Source organism: Sminthopsis crassicaudata, chromosome 5, assembly GCF_048593235.1.
Source record: "Sminthopsis crassicaudata isolate SCR6 chromosome 5, ASM4859323v1, whole genome shotgun sequence".
Taxonomy (NCBI): domain Eukaryota; kingdom Metazoa; phylum Chordata; class Mammalia; order Dasyuromorphia; family Dasyuridae; genus Sminthopsis; species Sminthopsis crassicaudata.
The window spans coordinates 129,606,808-129,613,812 of record NC_133621.1 but is presented as its reverse complement, the minus strand read 5'-3'; the positions used below and the strand labels follow the sequence as shown (position 1 = coordinate 129,613,812).

Sequence of the window (7,005 nt, the reverse complement as noted above, 5' to 3'; positions counted from 1 at the left end):
TTCTAAGAATGTCTGCTAAAGAAGAATTACATGTAATTTTTAGGTAATAGGGCAAGACAGAAGAAACAGGATGGCAAAAAAAAAAACATGGCACAGGGGACAAAGTGATAAGAATGATTAAAAAGATGTGGCTTCAACTCCTGCCTCTGATATTTCTTTGCTGTTTAACTTAAATCTCTCTGAGTCTCAGATCCCTAATCATTCAAATAATAATTATACTGTTTTCTAGAACCTACTTCAGGGGCTTACTGTGAAGCTGAAGGGACATCATTACTAAGAAGACCTTGAAAATTTTAAAGTGCTTTATGAACATCAATTATTATTATCCCTTTCCCAAAAATTATGCTGGTGGTGATGGACCCAGTCCAAGGCAGCACTAGCAATCAAGCTCTGGAATTTACTCCTGTCAAAAAAACAAATCAACAGACTGGGGTACTTCAGCCTAAGGTATCCCGGGAAAAAGAACTATAAATGGAAATGGATTCTGCTATTAATGAATCTGTTTGCCATTTTGGAAATGCTTTTTAAAAAGAATGGTGACTGCAGTAACTCAAAATAATTAGACTTAGGATGAAAAATGCAATACATATCCAAAGAAAGAACTATGGAGACTGAATCTGGATCAAAGCATAATATTTTGACCTTTATTTGTTCTTTGTTTTTTCTTTCTTATGTTTTTTTTTTTCCTTTCTGGGATGATTTTTCTTGTACCACATGACAAATATAGAAGTATATCTATAAGGATTATGCATATTTAATCTATATCAAATTGCTTGCTATCTTGGGGAAGGAGGAAGTAAAGTAGGGAGGGAAAAAAATTGGAACACAAAATCTTATAAAAATAAATGTTGAAAACTATCCTTATGTGTATTTGGAAAAATAAAATACTATTGAAGAAAAAATGACAGGAGGTATGCATTCTAACATGGGGAAACAAACAAAATACCAAGAAAATAACCCAACTATAGAGTAAATGCTTAGGTTACAAGATGAGAAATTGTGAGTATTCTGAACCAGTTGCATTTCTAAGGCAGATATAAAAAAAGAAAGTCATAATTTGCTTTCATAGAAAATTTTTAAAAAGACATTCTAAGAAAAAAAGATTCCTTTTTTAAAAAGGAGATATATTAAAGCCAAAAAAGAAAGAGAAGAAAGATCCCAGTGCTCTCAAAGTAAGAGAGGTTCCCCAGCAATCATCCTGCTTGTTCTTCCCAATATAACACACAGCTGGGATCCCCTTACTACATTTTGGGCGATTCTAACTTTATCAACTACTCCATTAAATCAAGTTGGACTTACTTAATGCAGTCAAAAAGGGTCTTCTTACATGCCAAATGCATTACCAGCAAAACTATGTAATGGCTGAAATTAAAAAGCTGGGACAGAAATACCAAGTGGTATTGAGAATTGCCAAGGTGCCATTATGAGAGTGATTGCCATGCATACCCAAAGTACCACATGCAGAGGATTTCTGGGTCACTCAAGGATTACATTGTGGCAGTTGATTGGGCCCATAAGTGAGGAATCAAGAAGATCCCTAGATTTCTATCATATAACTATAGGCATAATATGGAGAGAACACCAGATTGTAACTTTGTAATATCAACAATTGTAACTGCAACAGACAATGTTTTGTCTGATGTTAATTTACAAATTATCCATGTGTCAAAAGACAAACACCATTCTAATCACTTATACTTTTGTATAAAATAGGATCATAGGGATTTCATTTTTTCTTCTATTCCTAAAGAATTTTGTATTTTAGTTAAAAAAAAAAAGAAAAAATAAAGAAACTCATTGTATTTATACATAAACTGATTTTGTTCAGAAAAAAAATAATATCAGAATAAAAGCATGTTCAGTGCTGGAACATTTCAATTATTGGCTCGAGAAACACAAATCTGTGTTTTTGATGGGTCTTGAAAATAGAAGGATAAATATGCAGATTCCCAAATTAATACATGTACTCCATGTACTGTTCCTGCCTCTTGCCAGTGCCCCAAAGGTTCTTTCCAAGAGCTGTTGCCTCACAGGTCTTCTGTCGATGCAGCAATACACTGAATACACTGGGCCTCTTTGTGTCTCTCTTCTTTCTTAAGACTACAAAAGGACAAAACTATTGCATTGAGAAGCATCATAAGGACTTGAGCCATCCCCAAATATCTCCTCCATGCATCAGGAACTGAAATTCATACTGTTAAAGTCCTTTGGGTTAAGGTCCTGGTTTCATAAGATCCCTGTTAAGATATATTCACATTATGTGAGAGAAGAGTCTCCCATTAAAACATTACTGAGCGTTAGCACAATAGTTATTATTATATCAAATTAACATAGGCTAAATTCCTAAATAATATAGGTTAAATTACTAAAGGTAATCAATAATATAGTAGATAGAATCCTGGACTAGAAATAAAAAAACACTTGGGACTAAATCTCAACTCTGCTGCTAATTATGTAGCCACAACACATAGCAATAACAAACCCACCTATCAACCACCTACACATCACTTAACTTCAGGCAATTCCTTAGGATTTAATTAATCATGCCTCCATAACTAATTATTTATAAAAGAATTTCCCACATCTAGAATATCCCACAAGAAATAACAGATCTCAGACAGGTAGATAGAGCAGAGATTATAATCAGGAGGACCTCAGTTCCAATCCAGACACAAATACTTCCTAGCCCTGTGACTCTGGATGACTCAGAGAGAAAGAAAGAGGAAAGAAGGAAGGAAGAGAGGTAGAGAGAGAAAAGAAGAAAAAAAGAGAGAGAAAGAAAATGAGAAAAGAAGAAAAAGAAAAAAGAAAGAAAGGGAGAAAGGAAGAAAAAGAGAGAGAGAAAGATTATAGATCTTGTATGCTAATAGTATCCAATTTAGTAGCATAGAATAGGGCTTTCCTGTAGGTCTTTCAGTGAGTTTCAGTATCATGAAGGGACTTTCTTACTGCTACTACCCTTATTACATGTCTGGCCATGAAGGAAAAGGATCTAAGCTCTCTGGCCCTTTCCTTATCATTCTCTTCTCCCATAAGTCTACTACTAGGGGCTCAGAATAATGCCAATTACATAATGAGATATTTTGAGGGTCCCTCCACATTGATTCCCAAATGCTAACATAGTCATCAGGTCTTTTTGGCACAATGAGACTGGATATATATGGTAGTCCTCTCTGAATTCTGTCGTACATTGATCCACTAGGTGGGACCTGGAAAAATGAGTCTCTATTGATTCCCTAAGAGTAGCTCTCAGGCTCCCAGGGCCCAAACAAGGTTCAATAGTGCAAATAGAACCATTATCTAACTAATATGGGTGCTCCTTGATATGGCAAACACAGATGGCAAACCATGTGTGCCTTCTCATGCTATATAACCTTTTTCTATGTCCTACTATAAATAGCCCATAAAGGTTATTCAAACCTTGGAAGAGTTTTCTCTAGGTATTCCTATTATACATTGGTACTAGTATAAAAGCAGTTGGGCTTCCATTTATTACCCTTTACTTTTAATACATGAATGGCTCATCTCTTTTCTGCTTATTCATTAATTATATATTTTATGCTACTTCTTGAGCACAAGTCATTGAGATGAAGACAAAATGAAACATAACACAGTTTTATTTATAAATTAATGGACAGAAAGGAATCATATCGGACATCCTGTAGCAGTGGTGTCAAATTCAAATAGAAATAAACTTCATATTGATTTTAAAAACCACAAGTTAATATCTATGCTACAGAATAGTTTTATTTATTTTGTCAACTATTTCTCAAATACATTTTAATCTTTTTTCTACTTTTGAGAATTTTGCTGTTCAAGAATACTTGAATTTGACATGTCTGTCCTAGAGAGTTGAGTTCTCTCTCATCCTTTACCACCTACAGAGGGCCATCCTCCTCCAGAGACTTGTACACCACTATATCATATAGTACTGAAACAGTTAAGACTCCACCAAGAAGAAGAGACCAGAAGTTGTCCCTCCCCATCTTTTCTATCTTCTTTCTGCATCTAACTGAGTCTCCCAGTGAGGAAAATGTTTCAAAGTTTTCTTTAAATTGTTCGGTTGTGCATATGGACCCCACAGTAATTTATTCTATTCAACAAATAAGCTTCTACTACATTCCAGGCACTGCTCTCAGTCAGAGGTCAAAGGATCTCTTGGTCTTGGACCACTCAAATGTCTTCTTGTTTTCCAGTCCTAATTGGTTTTTAGTGAGCCAGTTTTATTTGCCTCCTTCTCCCATCCCTTCCTTATCCTGCTCCTATACCCAAGGGTCATTTCACTTCCTATTCATATTACAAGTGCAGGATACAGAACACCTCTGAATTCCACTAGATTGTCTCTGTGAGCCCTACTTCTCACTATTTCTATATTTCCATGCATAAAGGCTTAACAACCTACTCTAAAGTCTACTAATAATACTTTTTTTAAAAAAGGAAGAATGCATCAATGAATCATTTTTTTAAATCAGTAGAAATAAAAACAATAAAGTTCAGGAGACAAAGAAAATTACAGCAATATTGGAACTTTGTTTGTGACTAAACACTTCAATCATCTCCAACTTTTTGTGATCCCATTTGGGATTTTCTTGGCAAAGATATTGGAGTGGTTTTCCACCTCCTTCTTCAGCTCAATTTATAAATGAGGAAATTGAAGCAAACAGAACTTGAGTAGCCTGCCTAGGGTCACACAACTAGAAAGTATCTGAGGTCAGATTTGAACTCAGGAGTTTCTCTGACCCCAGGTCCAATGTTCTATCCATTGCATCACTTAAGTGCCCCTATGTTGGAACATTTATGTTAAATTAAAAATATATGAAAAAAACAAGTTACATGTATTAAGAATTCCATTTCATAAGTAATCCCTTTGTTTCTATCCTTCTTTGTATAAGTAAATGTTAACCTTTGTTTTAAATCCCTAATAATAGAAAGGAAAATGAAAGGGAAAAAAACTATTCTACAGTCTATTAAAAATACATAACAGGAACAAATCTCACATAACTAGATCAATTAGTTCCAAGAAACTCTGGATAGTCTTTAAATAGTACCTGCCTCCATTTGCAGATAGCTACAAAAACCTTGTTATTTCCCACATCTCCATCTTTTTCCACAGGGTTCTTGATCTTAAGCCTAAAATAAATACCTGATTCATTCATTCATTAAATATACATTGATTAAGCAACTCCATGATGTACAGAGACACAGCTGGTGGTAAAGTTGTGAGATACCTGTGATTGGAGTCACAAGTCCCTTGGATTCAAATCCAGCCTCAGACACTAAGGAGCTGTGTTACTCTGGGTAAATTTCTTTAATCTCTATTTGCTTCAGTTTCCTCAACTTTATATGGGCATAATAATAGCAGCTACTTCAGAGAGCTGATGAAAAAATAAAATGAGATGATGTTTTTGAAGTACTTAGCACAGAAGACAGAGCCAAGATGGCTGAGAGTTTAAAGGTCTTTATCTGAGTTCTTCCTGGCTTCCCTCAGATATACACCAGATCAAGCCTCTGAACTGGTTTTGGAGTTTCAGAACCCACATATATTTGGAGTGTAACAATTTTCCAGCAGAAGATATTTTGGAGGAACTTCAGAAAATATCTCTTTCAATTGGGCAAGGGGGGAGGCAGCCAAGCACAGGCACAGTGCAGGGACTCAGGGTAGTGTGGCATCTGCAAAACAGAGAATCTACTGGGAGGCTCTTAGCCAAAATACAGCAGCATTGGCTACTTTGTTCTGGTTCAGAAGCCAGTAGATCAGAGGATTATCTGTGAGAAACCCAACTCCAATACAAAAAGCAAATAGTGAGTCTAAACCCCAGAATAACATAGGAATTGGCCACGCCCACCCAGGACAAGAAGGAAGGCAGTAACACTGGGCCAAGGCAACTTAAAGCTGCTATCACTTGTAGAAGAAGCTTGGGACAATCTTCCCTTTGCCCTAAGAGCAGACCTTAATCTTTAAAAAAATGAGCAAAAAAAAAAAAAAAAAGTCTGACCATAGATGGCTTTTATGAAGATGGAGAAGAGCAGACTAACCCTGAGGAAAGTAAAGCCAAATCAACTTAGTATGAAGTCCCAAAGGATGATATGAATTGGTCCCCAAATCACAATACACTCTTTGAAGAATTCAAAAAGAATCTTAAAAGAGAGTTAGAAGAAAAATGGGGAAAGGAAAGGAGAACTTTGCAGGAGAGTTTAGAAAAGGAACCACAGAAATTATTGAAGAAAACTCTTTAAAATAGATTTGGTGAAATGTAAATATTATATGACTCCTTACAAAATAGATTTGAAAAAGAAACCAACTCTTTGAAAAACAGAATTTATGAAATGGAAAAAAATATCCAATGAACAAAACAACTCATTTAAAAGTTCAATTGGCTAAATGCAAAAGGAGATAAAAAAACTAACTGAAGAAAAATTTCATCAAAAATTAGAATTGAACAAATGGAAACAAATGACTCAACGAGACATCAAGAATCAGACAAACAAAACCAAAAATAATGAAAAGAAAATAGAAGAAAATATAAAGTACCTCATTGGAAAAACAACTGACTAGGAAAATAGATCCAGGAGAGACAATCTAAGAATTATAAAAAAGAGCCTAGACATCATCTTTCAGGAAATCATCAAGGAAAACTACCTTAATATCCTGGAACTAGAAAGTAAAATATCCATTAAGAGAATTCACCAATCACTTCCTGAAAGAGACCCCAAATTAAAAACTCCAAGGAATATTGTAGCTAAATTTCAAAATTATCTGATCAAGGAGAAAATATTTCAAACAGCCAGAGAGAAACAATTCAAATATCAAAGAGCCACAATCAGTATTACCCAGGACCTAGCAACTTCCTTAAAGGATCAAAAAGGCAAAGGAACTTGGATTGCAGCCAAGAATCAATTATCCAGCAAAATGAAGCATTATCTTTCAGGGAAAGAAATGGACATTCAATAAAACAGGTAAATTTCATTTTTTCTGATAAAAAGACCAGAGCTGAACAGAAAATG

At 35.0% G+C, this 7,005-nt stretch overlaps 1 pseudogene; it reads left to right on the top strand.

The window, feature by feature from the left end:
- Window positions 1-925: 925 nt before the first annotated feature.
- On the top strand, window positions 926-1,505 carry LOC141543898 (rRNA-processing protein FCF1 homolog pseudogene; annotated as a pseudogene).
- Window positions 1,506-7,005: the final 5,500 nt, after the last annotated feature.